This window comes from Protopterus annectens, chromosome 8.part1 (assembly GCF_019279795.1).
Source record: "Protopterus annectens isolate FY-2018-M chromosome 8.part1, PAN1.0, whole genome shotgun sequence".
In the NCBI taxonomy this organism is placed as follows: domain Eukaryota; kingdom Metazoa; phylum Chordata; order Ceratodontiformes; family Protopteridae; genus Protopterus; species Protopterus annectens.
Genome location: NC_056742.1, coordinates 165,094,389 through 165,118,185, shown reverse-complemented (window position 1 = coordinate 165,118,185; position 23,797 = coordinate 165,094,389).

Sequence of the window (23,797 nt, the reverse complement as noted above, 5' to 3'; positions counted from 1 at the left end):
ACCTAGGGACAGATTCACTCCTAGTAGAATACTTGTTCCCTAACTATAAAAGTACATGCTTTGCAATAAAGCATACAAAAGGAATGAGAAGGGAATCAACAGCAACCCCAGTATTATATAGCGCTGTCAGCATATGTCATATCAAGCTGGGCAGGAGTGAGCAAAGCACTGCTACTCACACCACAGGCAGGATATTACCAGTGGTATGACATTGTTGATCTGCTAAGTCTACTTTACACACAGAGGGTAGTACCTGGTGGGACTACCCAAAAACTGATAGATCATTTGGCCTTCCGACCATTACACAAGTAAGGGCAGGTATGTTCAAGGACTAAATGGTGGGTGAGCCTGAGAATGCATGGGTTGAGATAAAATACTTGTAAGGCCCCTAACCCTCGGGAGAGGGCAATGTGTGGAGGTGTATAATGGCTCTGATAACAAGTGGACAATGGATGGTATGTGTGTATGTTGAACACGGGTGGGGTGGAGGAACTATGGGTATGAAATTATGGAGCCAGGCATGCCAGGGTTGGATGGGCTGGTTCTAATTGGACCGCCCTGTGGAAGTCAGCGAGTTTGTTATAAGTATATATGCATACACACATGCAGACATCAGTATGTACAAGTACATTCTCTGTAACACATTCACTCCATTTGCAGACATAAATAATATGAATGTGCCCTTACAAACATTGACAGTACATAGAATAATAGGTTGTGCAGAAGAGGGACAGGACAAAACTACTAAAACGCAGAAGTGTGTACAATGTCCAAAGTTAGTGCTGTGCTGAAAAAAAATCAAATGTGAGAACTTTCCCATACATGGAATCATTCCTGTGATCTGCCTGCTACGGCAACACCAATTACTAAACCGGTCTATTTGTAAAAGAAATTCAATGAACACGTACATAATTAGGCTCTCATAGTCATACTTATTAATTTATTGTAGTGTCATGTTAGCGGGAGTAAGGATGTAATGAAGTATAGAGTCTAATCTTGACATAAACACATGTGTGTCCCATGTGGGACAACCCAAAAATTGCTAATAGTATTCTTTTGGTTGCTCATGTCACCAATGTTTTTGGACTAAATGTTTGGGAGTTTTGAGGATACGTGGAGTGAGTCAACCGATGGGATGGGTCTATAGGAGTAGGGAGTGGCCAATGTGTAGTGGTGTGGATACACCACAAATCCAACTGGAGAATGGATGACTGCAATGTTAGGGAGGCATTGGGGTGTGTGTTTGGGGAACCAGGAGCCATGGGTATATGGGTATATATGCCTGATAACCCATGGGTTGAGACAATTGTATGAAATGGGTCTCGTGAAGTGGAGAGTGGGCAGCATGTAGTGGTGTGTCCAGAACAGACCAGGACCCAGAGTAAGGATGGGTGCTGTTGAGGAGGTGTGGGTGGGGGAACTATGGGTAGCTACTTATGGGTCTAGGTGTTCAGGTGTTGGCTGATGTGGGCCTATATGGACAGCCCTAGGGATGTAAGCGAATGTGTTCATTGGGCAGAGGCGTCGCCCAACAAGCAGCCACACCCACTACGAGTCCCACTGCAGCAAAGTGTAATCTATATGGCAAGGAACGGAATAACCAGATGTAAATGCATATATGTAGAGGTATGTGTGCGTATATCTACCCACAGCAACATAGAGATAAGCCTCTCCCTCTCCATAGTACAAATGTATACATACAGAGACAGAATACAGATACATACCCACATATAACTTTGTACATATGCAGACACCCATAGACCCATATGTTGTTTTTTATATATATATATATATATATATATATATATATATATATATATATATATATATATATATATATATATTTATATATATATATTTATATATATATATATATATATATATATATACCTATATATATATATATATATATATATATATATATATATATATATATATATATATATTTATATATATTTATGTATATATATATATATATATATATAGCAAAATATAAATATACATGTATGCATACATATACAGATATATCTGTATATAGTAATGTATATAGATATATATATGTGACTGTAAATATACACATGTATATAGCTAGGATATAATACAGCAGTTACGAGTTGCATATGTTCACAGGCCATGCATATGGGGGGAGGGGGGTCCAATAAACAAACATGTAACACATAGCATCAACCCCCCCATCTCGGCCAGTGAGACATATAGACAAACAATAAAAGTAAACACACCACTGCTTCCCAGACCACCGGCAGGATACTACCAGTGGGAGAGACCTGCCAGGTCTAATCTTAAAACATAGACATTGATGTCCCTTGTGGGACAGCAAAAATTAATGATCATCGGAGGCAGTCCCGGTAATGACTCATCAAACCAGGCTGTAGATGTGCACGGACCAGTAGGTTGTACAAGCCTGATAACCCATGGGTTTACACAACATACATGTGTACTGACACAAGGAGAGTGGGAAGTGTGTAGTGTTGTGTTTATACCCCACCTGCACCCACAGTAAGGATGAGTGTTGTAGAGGAGTGGCAGGTGGGGGAACTATGGGTATGCAATTATGGGCCTAGGCGTGCAGGGGTTGGCTGGCGCAGTCGTATTAAGACCGCCCCGGGAATGTAAGTAATATTCTGAAATGGGCATAGCTGATGCCCATACCTTTCAACCCCTAAGAGCAAATCCACTGGACAGGACATAAACCATTGGTGGAACAAATAGGGACCATACCTCTGAACTTTCCCCGATTTCCAGGGACGTCCCTGATTTCAACTCAATTTCTAACTCTGTCCCACTTAATCCCTCCTAAAACTAGTGACATCTGGTGGAAAGGTGGTGAATTACACGTAATGAATAATGACAACAATTAAGAGTTATAAACATCATTTACCTCAGAAAATGTGTATGAAGTCATATGCTCTGAGTCTGTCAATGTGTCAGGTTACTAGCACCAATAATTTAAATGTGTTCCTGATGTTGTTATGCCATGTCTCTGATTCAGTTTTTATTTTTCCCCAATCGTATGAGAGGTCTGATAGGGACAGAAAGCACATATTCCACTGACAACCTTAGAAAGATGATAGAATATTAGGTATGCAGTAGCATGACTTGGCTGAAGGATGTGGGTTCCAAAACCCAATTCTTTGTTTGTATTGAAGAGTGTCAGTTCCCATGTATTAGCCAGACAGGTGCAGATTGTAAGAGGAACACACCAATAATATGAATCAAACTCTGGACAGGCCGCAGATTCCGTACAGTCGAACGACATGCTGTCACCTAATGGGCAGCCATTCCCGATACTGAAGGCATGCAATCCGATGTAATAGGCATCACAAGGTAATATCATAGTCCTCACTCCCACCTAGGGGTGTGAGTGTCAGATGCAAACACCAAATGCAGTGCATTTACAAGTGTGGGAGCAAGTGAGTGTAAGTCTGTTTGGCCGCCAGTATGCGAGTATTACACTGGTAAAGCAATGTAGAAGCTAACTGAGTGTAAGAAACTGTAACCAGAGGTTAGCATTGCTTAGCTCTGCACAAACCCACGCACACCCGCTCCCAACTGCTTTAATGTGCCTTAATCACTCCGTATCCAATGGCCTTGTTCTTCCCAGCAACAAAATAAACGGCCACTGCAAGGCTTGAAACCAGGACCCTACACACACAGCTATTTTGATTTACCACTAAGCCATGGCAGATATACAGACATCGGACCTTATCACAAACATATCATCCTGTGCAGTCATTCAACAGTATAGGAAATGTATTCCATCATGTAGATGTATGTGTGAGTGTCTATGTCCACATATAGATACATACATAGATATATATAGATATATCAGCCTCAGATATGTCAACAAAGCATTACAAAGGAAGGAAAAGGGAAACACCAGAAATGGCTGTATTATGTAGTGGTGTTGTCCTATGTAATATCAAGACTCCCTCAGACAGACATGTGTCATTCATACACGCAAACATTTGTGCATTGGCCATATACATCACTCTGTGCATGTTATTTATATTAACACAACAGTTCCTGTCCAATCATTATGTGAGAACAGTACTCTTGCAAGTTGTTGTGTGCGACATCATCATGATAAAGGTAAATGGGGTAACCATAGCAGGACGGGTAGTGTTGTGTGTACAGTGGAGTAATCCGCATCACGTATACCTGGAACATTTAGGAGTCATGTGCATACTAGGATCGTGTGCCTGAGAGACCGGGATGAGGATAACTGGAGTATGCTGTGATACATATTAAAAGGATTACATGTGTTCAGTGGACACGTGTGTGAAATAGACAGTTATGTATGGGGCAGATGTTGTTCTAGGAACCAATTGGCCTTTTGTTTCTGCAGGGTGAGAGTGGGATGTGGGGGAAGGAGAGTAGGTATGCTCGTGGAGGATAGGTGGGATAGGATGACAGACAAGACAGCATACAGGGTCAGTATATGACATATGTGGGGGCATACACCTCAGACTGGGAGGGGTGTTCAGCAGTCACAAGCCCATGAGCCCCAGATGGAAACAGTGGGACAGAGGTCCCCAGCCATGGGCTGCCACCACTTCACCAAAACAACTGCAAAGGTGGCAGTGCTGGGGGCTGTCTAGGAGGGGCAGCCTCACCCTGTAAATGCGACACTCTGCCCTTGAGCTGGTGTATCTGGCCTCCAAACCCCTTAATGAGCCCCCTATGCACCACGTCTGGGACTGTACGACAGCGGACAGGTTCCTGTCTGGACCTGCTCCCAAAGGGGACAAGCCCCATCCTCAGAGGTGGTACCACCAGAAGGTGGTGCAGAGCCAACAGAGGTGGCGGTCCAAGGCTGGGCCCCAGATGTGCTGGTGCCCGGTGCCATGGCCAATTGAAGTGGGATAGGAGGTTCTGCCAGGACCTCCAAACCCATACAGCCTATGGTGTTGCAGTTATAACACAGATATGGCTTAGAAATAGTCAACAGCATTCAGGATTACTTATAACAGCATGCATAGATATGACCATCAACCCAACACAACAGATGGTGTACATTTGCAGAGGGAGCACAACACATGCATATATACTGTGTGACATCTGTACAAAGTGTAGAGGACTTGTGACTGCAGCTATGAACAGTGGCCCATTATTGGGATGTCACTGAGAACCCCAGACAGTGTCTGTCATACCACTGTTTCATGTGACATATGTCCAATCAGGGATGCGATGGCAGTAAGTCATCACTATCACCATGTACTGACTGCAATACTCACACTATGCTCCTGCAGTTCACAGATGTGTGTTTAGTGAGTAACACAGGAAACAAATGGTTCCACACACTGACCAGTCCACAGATGGCCCTACAGATGGGGGTCCCTCACAAACAGAGCAATGTCCTGTCAGTTTAAAAACATGCAGAATAGCCATTACCACACGCAACTTGTTAAACAGGCAGTAGTCTCAATGAAGCATAGCTACACTTACATGCTGTAGTCATGTCTGCCACATCACCCTCCTTCTTTAGGCTATTTCCCACTGTGTTTATTGTTTGAGGAACATCCAGATATCATCTGTGATGCCATTTACCAAACACCAGATCCAGGTACCACTCACAGCGACTGTCATGGGCAAACACCAACATGATGTTCCTAGATATTGTACTGTGTTTTTCATGCGATTGGCTATGGGATGATCATCACAGCTGTTCCACATGCAATCAGCTAGAGGAGGACTGCAATAGGTGCAGAGGCCATCACTTGATCATGACCATCACTTACAAAACACAAGCTGCTGCTGAGCAGGTGTACACCTCCACATCCACCAGAGAGTGTGTGGGAGGGACAGACAGAGGCAAAGTACATCAGGGAAGGGCTTGGAGACTAAAACCTAAGGATTGTACGTCACACACCTACCAGTACAGGGGTTCAAACCCCTGACTGACTAGTCATTACTATTACAAGTGCATGCAGTTACTCCATGTGCCACAAAGCGGACTTGTTTGTGTGCTGTAAGAACATATATGTGTGCTGGTGAGTGGAATCTGCAACAGAGATATAGTAGACATACATTAGGTGTAGCACACATGGCTGTCCACATGAACAGATGTCATTGATAACACAACCACACTCACTAATGGACTCACATTGACACTCTTTGTCAGGCCCACAAATACACTTCCAAACTACTTATTTTGCCACACTGCAGTAATGCACAGGTACTACACGCACCACAGGGGATATCCGGAGGTTCTATGGGCTAGGGCATGTGAACATTTTTGACATCTGTCAGTATGCCAATGGGAGTTATACTGGGAGTGACTGTGGTTGGGAGCAACATACCGCACATGCAGACACAAGGTGCCAGTACTGACATGCATTTGTGCATTGCTTCATGGGTGTGCAGTGGTTGACAGTGCAAGATGGCTGTACAAGGTTGGGTGAGGGGTAATCCTTGGGATCACGGCACCCGACAATGGTGTGCAGTGTGGTACAGGGGTGTAGTGTCTGCAATGTCCCACACAGATGGGTATTGTATGAACTGTCATGACATCCTGGTTACCATTGTGTATGGCCATAGCTTTGCAATGCATGCCATGTCTGTGTTTGATAGTCTTTGACATGGACATTGCTTGGGATGTGCATGTCCCATAATAATGTACAGTGACATGTACAGGTGTACCTGGTTTGGCTGGCACATGTTGTGTACACAGACTGTTATCCTCTGATATGCCAATACAGGCCTGGTGTGGCAGGACCTGCTTATAGACAGCAGGTTGACCCTGCACCTGCATTGATAGCATGATACAGGTATTCCCTGGTGTCAGTGGCATCGATTCATACAGGGCACATGTGTAAGGCATTGTATGGCCTCTGTGGATCACATTTGATGGCACCACATATGTTGCAAGCATCCAGTGGGGAACATAGTGAAGGCACATTGTCTGCAATTATGTGCCTATTGTACTGCTTTACAGGGTGCCATGTCCTCTGCAGCCCACTGCAATCACACCATGCCTACTATCTGTCATCAATGTGTAGGGTACTAGCAACATAGCGGGATATTCTAGGCAAGTGTGCTTGTGTATGACACATGGGTTCAGGGCGTATTCCGGGTAATAGTAGTGTTGCATACTTTGTTCACCAGGCCTATTGCCAGATGTAGGGGTATGGCTTGCCGACACAGTCCCTTGGCTGACTGACATCTGTACTCCTCGTGAGGCAGACATTGTGACATATAAGATGGACACCATATAGGAAAACTACAAAATCCACACCCCATGTCCAGTGGTTAGACACTCACAGCCACCTCCACACAGGCTCTGACAGTCAAACACACACCTGTCATGTCTTAGAATAGAACCCCTACCTAACTAGTGTATCACACTACAGCATTATGCAGTTACAGCACACGCTACAGCAATTACTGGGTTACGGCACTCCCAGAGGTGTATGTCTAGGTGGGTGACATCAGCAGGATTGCTAAAGGTGGTCATGTGAATTGTAAAGAGTGTGCATACTCTAAAAGGCATTGTTGCTTTCTCAGGCAGACAGAAACACACAGACACACACACACACAGTTGGCCTCTCTTGAAATAGAACCCCTACCTAACTAGTTTATTACACTACAGCAACATGTAGTTAAAGCACGTGCTACAGAGAATACTGGATTACAGCTGTCCTTGAGGTGTATTCCTAGGTGGGTGACATCAGCAGGATTGCCAAGGGTGGTCATGTGAATTGTAAAGAGTGTGCATACTCAAAAAACATTGTTTCTTTCAGAGGCAGGCAGGCAGACACACACACACACACACACCCATAGTTGACCTGTCTGGGATTAGAACACCTACCAACCTAGTTTAGCACTCTACAACATTACACAGTTACAGCACGTGCCATGGAGATTACTGAGTTACAGCACTCCCAGAGGTGTATTTGTAGGTGGGTGACATCAGCAGGATTACCAAAGAAGGGCATAACAAGTGTACTGCAAGTTGTACGTGTCTGTTACCTGCTTGTACCCGCTGCTTACTGTCACAAAAACACATTTACACCTGCTGAAAACTGCTTAAAATTGTCTCATGCAATCCTAATTGACAGTATCAACAAGGCTTGCAGGACTTGAACTCTGGACCATGCACACTGAGGTCATTGGACATACCACTAAGCCATCTGGGTTGTATAGATGCTGCATGGAGTCTATAATGCACATCCTACTACAGGTATTCGACAGTACTGAAAACAAATAGGACAGTCACTTTGTGTACATATGTACAGTACCCTTGAATGTACTGTACTCTGTGAAACAACAAAGACAAGTCTACATCTGTACAACTGTCCTAACAACATATATATATATATATATATATATATATATATATATATATATATATATATATATATATATATATATACACAGACACAGCCATAGCCATGTGTGTGTGTGTGTGTATATATATATATATATATATATGTATATATACACACACACACACACACACACACACACACACACACACACACACACACACACACACACACACACACACACATGTCTGAACACCCTTTGTGACACAGAAGGTTTCCAAAGGAACTGATGTATACACAAAACAGAGGCATCTCTTCTGTTGTAACATTTAAATCATAAGCAGTTCACCAGAGAAGGGATGGTTGTTGTGTATGTAGAGTTTGGGGTGGGGAATGATGGCTAATGTAATCTACCCTGGGGATTGTGGAGTTAGGGTGGGGGAATGATGGGTATGGACCTACACCCCAGCGACCACTTCTGTGTCACTGCTCAACAGTGGCACAGGAAAATAACATACCCAACTGTAGTCGTGCTTGACTGTGTATTCTTTACCATTCCTAACTATGTAATACTTTGCAGACACTGGTCACCACAGATGGCTACTATGGTGTGCTAAAAGACATTACACATGTGTATGCCTGGTTACAGAGTAGTCACACACACAAACACACACACACTTGCCAGTATTGTGCATACACATCTTGTCTATGTAAAGGTAACTAGTACAGTAGTATGCAGTTGAGGTATGTGCCACAGAACCCATACAATTACACTTACTCTGATTCCACTTCTGAGCTGGGTGACATCACAAGATGTCTTGCAGTGTGGAGAGGGGAAGAGAGAGGTTTAGCTGTTGACAAGAATAAAAGCCAGTACAAAAGGAGGTGTCTCTTTGGAATGCAGCAAAACCCGCTGTCATGACAGGCTGCAGACACAAATACACACACACAACCACACTCAGCCATTTGCTAACCCACACACTCAGGCATTTGCTGAGACACACACACACTCACTCAGCCATTTGCTGACACTCACAGGCATTTGCTGTCACACACACAAATAGACACACACAGTTGCCAGTGTTAGGATCAGGACTCCTGCCTATCTACAAATCACTATTACAGTATTACGCAGTTACGAGACATGCCACAGAGATTACACATTCCAAGGCAGTTAGACTGCCCTTCTATGACTGAGGAAAACAACAGGGAGACTGACAGTCATGAAGTACATAGCTGTGTGTTTAAAGTAGGTGTCCATTACAATCTGCATGCACAAACAAGACACATCATCTGCAGGTAGGCCTGAGTGGTATAGTTGTAACACAACAGGAACCTGAACTGGAGTATGGCCATCTGTGGAATGGACAACTACTATCACTATACAGGGTTACAGTGGGCATGCTCATACACTGTGTAGCACAGGACCGTTAGGGATGCACTATGACTACAACTACACAAGGTTATACTGGGCATGCTCATACACTTAGTAACAAAGGGCTTGTTGGATGCACTGACTCAAATTACACAAGGTGGCAGTGGGTACGCTCATACACTTAGTAGCACAGGGCTGTTTGGGATGCACTCCAATTCTAACCACTGAAGGCCACAGTGTGCATGCTCAAACACTTACATGTACAGAACACGTTGTAATGGAGTCCTATTATAAACACACAGGTTTACAGCTAGGTACATCTTACCTATCAGTATATATGCACACCATACTGGTTTACTACCTGATACCTGTATGTGGACCGTAAATTATATATCTGTGTCTCTGCTCTGTCATACACATGCATACATGTACATGTACATGAAGTACTGACATATATATGTTACGTATACATATTCATGCATGTGTGGACATGACAGACAATAGGTTACCTGGGTGGCACAGGCGGATGCTACCTACAGCATGTATCACACACATTGCTGCCCTGAAAGGCATACATTGATAGCAGGTTGTGGACAGTGGCATTATACGTGGAACAGTGGCATGTGCAAGCATAATGTGTGAGCCACCTTGTGTAATGGTACTGAGGTGCAGGTGTCAAGATGACCTCTTCTGGCTGTGTTAGTAGTTGTCATTATTAGCAGGACTGCTACCCTAAGTATATCTCACATTGGTCATATACACAAATTCTGCTGCTGTCCATCACCTTACATGAGGCATTTGCTACCAAGCAGATTAATGCCACACGCAGTGATGTCATGGTATGGGTGGCAACTGCTAGACCAAAACAATGAATCAATGTCCTGCTATTATTATGAGGTTGTCCAGTGTCTGTCATTCCGGTCTGTCATGACCGAACGACGAGCCTTCAACACAGAGCACATGCATCCATGGAACATGTGTGTGTGTGTGGATAATACCTAGGTTGCATTTATCCATATAGCCGCATTCCAAGACAAATGTCCGACACACAGAAGTAACACCCTGACACCTACATGACAATTGCATTGGATGCTTATGCTAGCCAGTGCTAGATGTGTGGCTTTAGTAATCCATTTGCTCAATGTAGAACCTAGAATGGGGAATAATGACATCTCTGCAGTGAGGAACACCTGGCTGAAGGCTCTGTAGTGCACAATTGCACTACCACCATATAACTCAGATCCAGACATGTGGGCCATAACAGTGGTATGGACCATTCCAGGTGGTGGTGTACACATATTCATAAAGGCTACTCACATGTAAAGACCACTACTCCGACATAACGCATCACAGATGAGTCAGGTACAGGTGACAGTGGCAAATGCTGCATTCTAGGTTGTATCCTCATATACATCCACCACCTTGTTCCCAGACTACCAACACACATCCATATGTGGTATGACATAGTATGGTAGACCACCAGATAACCCTCAATTGGTGGACTGTACCTAGGCCTACATCAACTTTGCAAAGTACCCAGGTACAGACACAGCTGCATAATGTGTTATGCAATGCAATAATACCACTGTTTGTAACCAGCTCAGTTGTACACATACCAGGGTCCCTCGGTTGTTGTCAGCATTAACACGGTCGACTGTTGCTGTACACCACTAAACAACACCCTCATGGTTGGATATGAGCTAATTGTACCTGCCCTGGATATGTACATCCCACACTCATACAACATAAATTACATTACCATAGCTTTAATTTTCCTTTCTACATACATGTGGCTACAGTCATTACACACATGCACATGGCAGATAGCATGCTAACAGTACATAAGGTTCGATATCTATGTTGACAGAGGTAATATCGCCTCTCTACTGGTCACCCATGACACCTATCATATCATACAACACACCATGTGGCATCTATGTCTTTAGACATGGTCACCTAATGCAATGCCTACAAACATACCCAAATAACAGGACCATATGACCTATACAAGGCCTGTATTGACAGACTCTGGGAAACCCAGCTTTGCTCTGTATGTTCCTGAGTAGTCACAGGTGATATGTTCATGACATGTACAGCCATGTGTGGCCACAGCTCCTACATATACCCCATGTCAACAATTGCAAGCCATGCATGCTGTGTGCTGTCTGGACATTAGCCTTAGTACCACAATAGCCACTACATGCTGGGGTGAGATGTTTACAAGCCATAGACCTCGCACATGCTTGAATGAGTGTACTGCCTAGCTCTAACAGAGCACATTGCTGGCACTCTTCCAGTACACATGAGGTGTGTGTGGCAAATATGATGTGCTCACTGTTGACCTAGCTTCACCATGGCACTGTCAAGTAACAGTTTGTAGGAGCATGACATGGAATTATGCTGTGTGTGTGTCTCGCTGATATGTGCTGTTGTAATATATGTACACTTGGCTACTCTGTGAAAGTGGTGGTGTCCTACCAGTACATGAATACAACATCCATTATGGTGTAATGCTCGGCTATGTTTCACACATGGTGTGGGGAAGGTGTGGAATGTATCCTCTTGACCTGCTAGTGCACGTACTGATGTAGACCGCATATGTGTACATGTATTGATGTTTGTGTAGATTCCATGTGTGTGCAGTGTCTGATGTACGAAGGTGAATGTTGTCTTAGTACATCTTGCTGTTGCAATACAGCCTCAACATTGCCAACTGTATATGATGATATACTGTAAGTACAGTAAGCCGTACATGAGGTATGGACAGATGTTTGTACATGACTACTAAGTGGTGGGGCTTCTTTGAAGATGAATGATTACTGAGGACAGCTCACTGGTGTGTTACATCCAGTCCTACAATAACCTGTGTACCTGCTAAGGTCAGGTTTTGTTAATTGAAGTGGAAGACAGACAATGTAGAATGCTGTAAGGGTGACACTGAAGGCAAACCTCATGACACCTGCAAAAGTAATACCTCCCCTGGGCATATATTGTGCATATATTAGCACAGTTGTCAAAGGAAAGAGTCAGTAAGCATTGTACCGGATGCGATAGTGCTGTAATTCTGTAGTACCTATCATGAGATAGGCAGGTGTTTGATTCACAGTACTGGCACTTGTGGGTGTGTCCATATATGTCACATATGGTTGGGAATACATCCCACATCTTATCACTCTCCTAAACACTGTTTTTGACACCAGTACAGAGTGAAGTGTAGAAAGAAAGGCATAGGCAGGTGGTTAAACCTCACACATGTAAGGTGTCTGTATGTGTATGACATAGGTGTATATCTTTTTGAATGTCAGTGTGTGTGTGTGTGTGTGTGTGTGTGTGTGTGTGTGTGTGTGTGTGTGTGTGTGTGTGTGTGTGCATCTCTGTGTATGGCTGTCCAGTTCCTGGAGTGAGGCTGTATTTTACCATAGTGAAATGTTAATGCCCCTTCCCCCATCCACTCAATGCAATCTAGCATCCCTGTTGATATCATCAATCGTAGACGGGTATACTAACCGCCTGTTAACATGTACACCCTGGGGTGTGACCTGTTGTTACATAGCCTACTGATGGACCCCCCTCCCCACATGCACTCACTGCACTGTAGTATCCCTGTCGATGTCCTCGATCTTAGACCATTCCAACTACCTGTACATTTGTAATCTGTGTGGTGCGTCTTGTAATTGCATAGTACTATAATGATGATATGCACACAGGCAGGGGTTCTCATCTGAACACTGGCAACTATGTGTGTGTGTGTGTGTGTGTGTGTGTGTGTGTGTGTGTGTGTGTGTGTGTGTGTGGGCGTGTCAGAGTGTGTGTTACTGGTCTGTGAATCCCTGAGTGTATGGGTATGCCTGTGTTTGCATGTTGTCATGGCAGTGGGTATTACTGCTTCCCAATGAGAAGCCAATATTTCCACTGGCCTTACCCTTGTCATCCAGCATACCACTCTTTTACCCCCTCCATGCTCCAGGTAACTTTACCTGTGATGTCACCCACTATGGATGTGACAGCTCTGAACACAGTAGCTTACTACACAGCTATTATGCTCTTGGATCATTAGAACAGTAAACATAATTGAAACATGGGAGAATTTAACTGTGATGTGGAAGCTACAAAGTGCATGCAGGTTTTGTCATACTGACCTGTGGGTAGTCAACATGTGCATATGGGACACCCGCAAACACCGACATCCCCTGGCACATGCAATGACACCTGAAAGAGGAAAGCAGAATGTCAAGATCAACATGCTGTTAGTGTTGTTACACATGACACATACTGTCAAACGTACAAAATGCATTCTAAAACTAGAATTCATGGTATGTCTGCTGCCTGTCAACAGTGCTCAACAATATTAATCTAAAAGTGTCTACCTAGTATGTTCACCCTTTGCATCAGACCATATGAACATGTCCCTGCACCGATGGTGTGGATGACAGGGATGTGGCACAGGCATCATCATATGCACAGGGTGATAATGTATGCAGGAGGCCTAGGCTGTGCCATTGGAGGACATCACGTATGTGTGCTAGGGCCTGTGATATCATTGGGTGGTTGTGGATGTTATGTGTGTGTGTATTGAGGTGCCCTACATTTGTTTCCAATGTGTGTGTATGCATGCACACATGTCTGGCATGTGGCTGGCTAACACAGGGGTATTATTGACAGCTAATGACTGTACAAGGCAGGTTTCACAGTTCACGGTGTCCGGCCATGGCCACGTGACCTGCACCTGCCAGGGGTTGCACGGGCACTACCAGGCAGAGGTCCAGATTGGGTACTGTCTGATGACACATGTCCACTGGAATCGTGTCCCTGTTGGGACCATCCAGGACCACGTGTACATGTCCTGGTGTGGACTGCATAGCACCAGCTGCACTGCTGCTGCTACCTCTACTATGGGAGTGGGCATGTGCAGTAGCATGTTCATGTAGACCTTCAACATGTGATGTAGCTGACCTATGTCCACCTACCCGACGTCTCACTCCCACCAGATGTTCCAGCATAGACATTCCACATTCGAGGATTGACATGCCATGATCAAGGACTCCCACCATGTCACCCAATTGTCTATCCAAAACATCTGCAAGATGATGGTGAGCATTTTCAAGTGCCTGAATGCTGTCAGTTAATGAACAGACAGCAGCCATCTGAAGCCTCATACCTTCTCTGTTGTGCCGTTCAGCATGTGCCTGTGCCTTTATTACAGCCTGAAACATGCGTCTGGTGACTCCAGCTGATGTGCATTGTCTCGCAGGGGCATGTTGGCCAGTGGTCCTCCTACGAGCAGCACTGGACACATGTCTGTTTGGGACATCACCAGTCTGTTGACTGGGATCATGGTATGCAGGCACACCTTCCATAGTCACCACACTTCCCTGTTCCATGCTACCACTCACAAACTGTCCTTCCTCTATGGCCAGTGGTGATGGGGTATGTGCAGGCAGGGGAACTGTGTGCAAGGATGAGGGGGAGACAGGTGGAATGACAACCGATGGCACAGATTCAGCCCCTGACAACCCTGCTTGTGCCTCAATCACACTATCATCATCACTGCTAGAGTCTGTGGGGACATTAACATCAGGAGGACTGCAGGAGGGAAACACACTTACATCAACACCTGTGAGGGGAAGATAAGAACTGTACATTACAAGTCATACCAGACACACACAGACAGAGACACACACAGATAGACAGATAGAGACACACATACACACACACACACACACACACACACACACACACACACACACACACACACACACACACACACACACACACACAAACAGACATACACACAGACACATACAGACACACAGACACACACAGACACACACACACACACACACACACACACACACAGACACACACGCTACATGCATGTGCTATGGCAGATGGCATTCAGCTTAGACAATTATAGTTTCAGCTTAGACATTTATAGTGGTAGTTATCATACATCCCTGAGTTGCACACAACAGCATGCATGTGTTATAGCAGACGACATGCACTTTATGCAGTAATAGTGGTGGTTAGCATACATACCTCTATTGCACCATTTGTGTTAGTAGCCTATGCCCCATACCTGCAACACAATGCATGCACTTTGCACCATTGCGCCGCACTGCCATGGTGTGTGTAACATACACCACATGTTAACAGACCATCACTGGCCTTTGTACATCTGCCACTGATGCTTTGTGTTGGCCATCGCCTGTATGTGTGAGGACATGAGCAGTAGGGTATGTCAACTTCATACTATGTTTGCCCGAGCCCTAGCTTGCATATCTCCCCCAAAGCAGTGCATGTCTGTTCAACATTATTCCACCTACCCTTGAGCTGAGTCTAGACATTGTGCATGTGGCTGTACACAAATGTTTGACATGGCTGTCCCTACTTTTCAATTGTGCCACAGACCAGCACAGGTTTACAGTACACCGGCCTGCTGTGTGGCGTATGACCTTGCCAATCGCATGTAGTATAACATGTCTTCTACTGACGTGTTGAATGATATGCAGGCATGTGTAACACAATGGTGTCCTTTCCAATCTACAGTATGGTATTGGTGTCCCAATGCAGGGATGTGTTATACTAACATGGGCCTTCAGCTGATGCAATATTGTCTGTCCACCCTACACATATGCAGGGACATACTGCACATTGAGGTGATGTGCATAGCCATTGCAGGGCATCACGTGGCTTCACAATTGCTATACAGTATGAGCTACTGACACAGTTCATAGTCATGACTAAGTTCACATACAATACATATCTAATGTGGAATGTGACCCACATGACTGCTGTGTATACACAATAAACCCTAATGTGGAATGTGTGACACAGGTCACAGAAGGGTATATGGATGACACCCCTGCACATCTGCAACTGTATTACTGATGCCTGACAACTATGCCCACATATGGCTAACTTAGCAGTACTCTATGTCCCACATGCCATCAGTGTACCTCGCACACATGAGGAGCAGGCATGACAGTGATGTCTGACACCAGCAAGGTGAATGTACTGTATCTGTGGCTTGATGTGGATGTATGTGTATGCTGTGCAACACATGTATGTATTTGGATACTGTATAGGTGAATGTTTCCATGTCGTGACACACTCAAGATGTTCAAGACATGTTATGTGGTGGTTTCATGTTATGCCTACACAAGCTGTGCACAGGCCTGTATGATGTTTAGTGTTTCACATCTGCAATATCACCATTACACAAAGGCCATAGTTGTATTGTGTCAAGCCAATGTACAACAAGGTGTACTGTGTGTGTTGCTTCATGTCTCTGGCCATCTTCCATGGCCATGTGTACACATGTTCAGTCCAATGGCTGTGATGACCATCTTATTTCACATGTCAGTGATATCCCATATGACATACACCAATAGATGTCATATGCTCCACTGAGGACAGGGTTATGCAGACAAAGGGTGGTATGTATGGGATGTGAGACATGTTTTGCAGGATAGTTGAGCAGTGTTGCAGTCAGCCCACTACATGTCATGGACATGTCTGATAGCACATGACATTTTGTGACATTCATAGCAAGGGTATACTCCACAAGGGTATATCCTGTGGGCTGGTCATACTCCAGCTCCAACACATTTAGAGTGTGTGCACACATATGCTCTCTGTACAGTGCTGTTCATATTCCCAACATGTGAAATGCTGATATGTAGTACCTATTCCTACAGTGGAACACACCTCCACCATTATATTCACTGTTGTCCACACATCTGGCAATGACAGTTTGGAAGGTTTAGTGTAGGTGTTTCATATAGTCTTCAATTGTTTCACATAGGTAAACAGTGTGATGCATTGCAGGTCTGACCAGTGTCTGTTAACAGGACTACCATACATTAATGTGTACGTGTGTTATGGCAGATAGCATGCAATTAATATGTTCCATGCATTATTAAGCCTGGTAAATAATAACAATCTCACCTGACACAGGCTGCTGTTGCTGCAAAAGGCCATAGGTATCTAAACAGGAGTGCCACAGCAGTAAGATCATTATCCACATCTGTGTGATAGCTACAGGGTGCAATGTCCATGTTAGCACATAAGCCAGTACACTACACTATACTATGGAGTATGCACATCTCTGCATACATAGTGTAGCAGACTATAGTATGTGGCATGTGTGCAGACATGCCTTGCATATGATGTTACATTAAATATTGTACAGTAACACATGTAACTATGTGAAATATAGTTGTGTTTTATGTGCAGTAGTGACTTATCAGGCAAATTGGACCCACTAAAGCTTGTGGATGGAGGTATGCAGGTGTCTCCAGGTTGGCCAGTAGCTCCTCAGTACATGTCAGTGGGGGCTGGGCAAGTGGCCCCCCCACCTGTTGCACCTGGTTCCCTGGCGATTGCATTAGCACGCTGTTTTGCCCATCTTATCCGGTCAGTGCAGTGTCGGCGCACCTGCTGATAGGTGCAATTGTGACCGCCAACATCATTTACCCTCCTGCAGAGTTCCTCCCACTGGGCATCCCGCTGCTGTGCATCCTGTGGCACATGGCTGAAGAGCGTTGTGTAGTTGTTGAGGAGGTATGGGATGAGGATCTCATCCTCCAAGCGGCTGTACACCGGCAGTCTGCAATGTAGCATACCTGGAAGACATAATGATGGAGACAGGCCACAGTAACTCACAGAGAAGTGCAACAGTATAGCTGAACATACGTGTGTATCACATTTATTAAGATTACAACTACATCATTGCAAATCTACATGACACTAACACCACTGACATGTATAAATCACACACATTTGACACCTACTGGTGATGTGATGTTTTGCTCATACACCATGTGGATGTTGTCTTGATGTGGGCATGTCTGTTTGCCTGTAGTGGTGTTTTTACCTATCAGCACATGCCTGGATGTGTTCACATTAATGCAATCGACCTTAATGCTGTGTATATGTCACATAGTCATACATAGCCATTAGGGACATGACCTGTGACCCTGCAGACTTGCAAGCATGTATGTGTTTTGCCATATACATCTACATGGCACTGTACAGATGTGCAGCATCCTGCCATGTATTGCCTGTGTTGCACATGTGTAACACATGGGACAATAGCTAGCCTGATGGTAATTGCAAGGTTGGATATCAACTATAGCGTGTATGGTCATAGTGATCTAGTAGGCTATATGTCCTGGGCCATTTATGAGCCTAGGCAGACAGGTTACCTAGCTGTAGGCAACAGACAGGTAAGTTTCAGTGGCCAGTTCAAGCAGTGCCACAGAACTGATACACATGGTTACTGATATTTTTGGCATGCAGTCATCACACCATGTCACAGAGAGGGGTGATGTGCAGCTTCACTGGACAGGGATGCATAGTAATGTAATAGTGTGTTAAGTGTATGGGACAGAGATCTGTCCGACATGTTGTGATCCTTGTACTAGAAAGGTGGATGTCCATGACATATGTGTTTATTTGGGATCAAGATGTGTTAAGTGTAGCATGTCCAACACCTCTGGGTTGGACATGGTTTTATTCACGGTAGGCTGCATGCTACTTAGGGCAGCTAGGGATTCGGAAGGGCAGTGTAGGCCATCTACACATGGGAAATAACACTTAAAGGAAATATGTGATCTATTATGGGTCACATGGGTGTGGAGTATGGCTGATCAGTTATTTTTATATTCCTGGATATCACCCTGTCATGATTAGGGGTGCCACATATGACTACCTGTCTTTTGTGGTGATGTAACTATCAAAGGGAAGTACTGACCAGCTGCATCCCATGCACACAGTTGCCATTATGTTGACCGTTGCCTAGGTGGTAGTTAATGGGTACGGGGCTTGTAACATAGGGGATGACAATGCAATGCTTAGCTGTCAGATTGTGGCCATACATCACACACCACACATCTGACACACTAAGGCCCTTCTGTATGTTGAATGCAGCACACATTGAGTCGACTATTGCTCCTAGTTCATAGTCATTTCAAAACATCAATAGGCTGATGCCTTCAGTGTTAATCTGTGTGGTATAGATACAAAGAGGGGGAGTAGCAGGAATGACCCATGTATTACTGTCGCTGGCACTGGTTTGATGTGTGTGTATTAGTCAGACACCTTCTGTAGTGTTGGTTCTGCCAGCAGTCCAGTTGCCAACCACTCCTGTGACATAGGAATATACACCTAGTTTACTGAGTGTAGCTGAAACACAGTATGGGTGATGGTGTCCCACGACCTGGCAAGGTCATGATATGCTGTGTGAATCAACCCTACTGTCATCTACATCTGTACTGAGTACATCAAATACGTTGACCATGTTTCATGGCCATACAGACCAGACACAGCAGGGTAGTTGTGCACTATGTCCCATTATCAATGGTGTCTCCCCCTTTGTGGAGTGTGATAACTGTTGCTGTGCACCATTCAGTGTGTACACAGCCTGACATGGAGCTATGGTTAAACATGATGTGTATGTGGATAGCTGCATGTTCTTACATTTGTGTAGGATACACCCTGGGATGCTTACAGGTCCCATGAAAGCTGTATGTATGGCTTTAGAGAGTGCAGCTTGTACCTGCATAGTCGTTAGTACAAGGGCCCTGTTGTGTACATGGATATATTACTAAGTGCACCTGTTGTGGGGGAAGATGGGAGTGGGTTTAGGTTCTCCGAGACCCTATCTGGATGAATGGGTGCTATTTCTGTAGGTGCAGTACCTCCCATGCCATAGTGCTGTGCAGCACGGCAGGTCTTGTCATTGCCATTACGATTAATGACACAGCTATAGAATGCTTTGTGCTTGGCCTCATAATATGTGGCTGATTAGTTTCACAGTAGCTTTGCGTGCTTTTATATGCTGTATCTGCATCTTACTGAGGCTGACCAGGGATCACCTACACTCATGTGTGTTCACTCTTGCAACAGTTACTACCTTCTGTGGTACAATTTAAAGCATGGTACCTCCAGTTTGCCTACTTGTTTGTGTTGGGTTGAATCCTGGTTCTGTTTTAATGGCACAATCTTTGCACATATGTGACTGCTTAAGGTTCATTTGTGTAGGATTCAGCATTTGCACATGCATTGTCCATCTGCATGGGTGCCATGACACTCACCACTCTGCTCTTAGGAAACACAACATTGGCATTGGAGACTAACTATGTGTAGCATACTGTTAGCGCTGTTTGTGTGACTACTGTGATCCAGGTCAGTGGGGTCAATGGAATCCAACATGCATTGAGCGCAGGTGTTGGTACATGAGGAGTCTTCCCAGTTCATAATGGAATAGTTGAGAGTAGCCATTATTACGGTTCTGTCTCAGACCTAATCCTCCCCATTACAGCACATTATGACAGTTGGGAAGTCCACGGCCTGGTGGGTGATCTGTCTCAAGGTGCATTTTGAATTCCACTTTGGCACAAAGGTAGTTGCTCAGCATAATGCATCTGATGTTATGCAAGTGCATTTAGCGTGGGGGTGTGCATATCCTTCAGGAATATGGACACACCTGTGGCCCATGTGTTCCAATAAAGGATAATGGGCAAGAGGTGAGGTATGTGTTATAACATGGTCATGCAGGTGTGCTCTTCGGAGCATTGAAACATGTCTCAGCCACTGCACAGATATGTTCTCCATGTTAGGGATCGACATATGTGTGTCCGTATAGTGTTTCTGACATGTATCATTGTGTTGTGAGACCCGCAATTTATTCCTTGGCTGTCCCTGTAACAGCAGTGGACCCTCACTTGAACCGTGCATGATGAAGGCACTATAGAGGAAGTATGAGCCCTAGGCAGTTTCCAGATTCCCAGGGGTGACAGGTGCAGGCCCTGTCTGGCAAAGCATCATGGTCTGTCAGCCATGTTATCCCAGGATGACAGATACTGGATACCCTTTGACATGCACCACTACACTAGACAGTTGTGGAATAGAATCCTTTTGTCCCTGTACTGCAGTATCATTCTGGCCAATGGCAGAATTCTACCCAGGCCTTGCGACATATCTTCATGGGCTACAAGATCTGATAGTTCCTACATGTGTTTCCATGCAGTCCAGGCTACTGCATCACAGGTCCTGCACAACAACATGGAATATGCCAGAGCCATGTGTATAGTTCAAAAGGTGGTCTGAGTGTATGAGCATGTGGGTAATCATGGCAGACAGGCAGCTGACAGTATGTATGCCCTCATATAAGTTGGTGTGTAACATAGTGCTAGAGTTTGCATTCACAAATGAGTACTGTTGGGCATGTTTCCAGTCACATGTTCAGAGGTGTGGCACAATTATGCAAACTATGTCATATAGTTTCTGTATTTTGGCATCTGTCTATTCCTGCTTGGGGGGGGTCACTTGTTTGGCCAGATACTTAGATGCGTCTGTGAATGTGTGTGATTTCCGGTAGTGTGTGTATGTGTCCTTACTGTGTTCTGGTAAGGGTATGTGTTGGTTGTGTTGATGAGCTGCATGTGTTAACCTACACCTCATGACTGTCCAGTCCAGTCATGGCTGTAGACTGGGCTGCCTTCCAGCTTAACCCTGTAGCTGCATCCTGAACAATGTGTGGGGTGGGGTGTTAGATGGGTCTGGCAGTGTACATGGCATAGAGATTACATTCCCCCAGGATGGCCACATACACAAAGCTGACATTAGTAAACACCAGTAGCTGACTAGTGGACATGCCTGCATGAGCAGTCAGTACTACAAGTACCAAGTACTGTATTTAGTTTACGTATTGCCTATGAAGATATTTTACACAGTGATGCTCACATGTAAATATTTGTGTTATGGATGTAACAACACTGGCTATTATGGAAACATTGTAGCTACTTTTAGCAGCAATCCTCCTCTGAGGAGCACATCACATCCTGTTAGTTGATTACAGATGATGCAAGTGTCTACAGGTCTGTTTCCTTCTCTGGGTAGATACTCACATATCCACCAAGACCATGAGCTCTGTTGGGCACAGACACCCACTCTCCAAACAGAGTTGTGTATCAATAGACTCTGATGCCACTATCAACATGATCAGGATATAATCAGATAGTGTGAGCCATCACCTATGATGTAGCTGTTACACATGGGCAGCTGTCTTCTACATCTTACACTCCTACTGCAGATGTTACACTGGAGTTAAAGATGATATGCAACCTGTTTCATTAAAGTGCTGTGCACTACTTTACATACAGTATGTACAGGTGGCTGTTAGGTTGGCAATGAGAGGTTGGGCTACACAAACCTGGTAGTTCAACTAGTGTGTCTGTACTCTGAATATACACTCTATGTAGGTGTGCACATAGCCATTTGGCCCAGCCGTGTAACAAGGGTCACTACACATTTGCATAGCATTTACATATGCACAGCTGTTATTGTTATGATAGTAGAGAGGTGGATATTACATGTGTTATGTGCATGGATAGTTACCTGGCTCTTCCAATTATCTTTGCTATCATGCTGCTAACCTGTCAGATGAATACTAATGCTATGTATCCTGTCATTGAGTATTGTAATTGCCAATAGACATAACTACTGTTTGCATAACATAGCAGAACTGCTATGTAGAATAGAATACAGATCTGCCTAGAATACTGTACATTACACAGTTATTGGCACAATATCCCACAATGCACACCATATTTGCATGGTAAGCCCACCTTTAACATGTTCATCTTACTTATACACCCATACATATGTCGACTGTTACAATATATCGACATATACTATCCCCTGTTATAGTGCATACTTGTTGGACCAGTCCTGACACTGACAGTGGCTGGAAGCAAATTGGTGGGTTCCAAGCCCATATCATCCCTTGTGGTGTATGCGGAGTGTGCCATTTGACCTATAGCAGTACACACATAGAATACTACAAGCATTACTAGTGCTCAACAATACATTGCTACAAGATAGCTATTTCCACTATATGCATTGATTACACTGTAATTCTTACAGTACAGGTACTACATACACAGACATACTACATGTTACACATACCGTCTTAGTAATCGGAGGTGTTATTAACTAGTATAATACTCATTTTTCATTCATCTTTCAGTGTTTTGTACTGTCATACAGGTAGATACAGATGGTCTGAATGTGTGGCAAGGCAACCTTTTATAGTTACAGATCAGTAACATGTGCTATCCCGATGACCAATTGG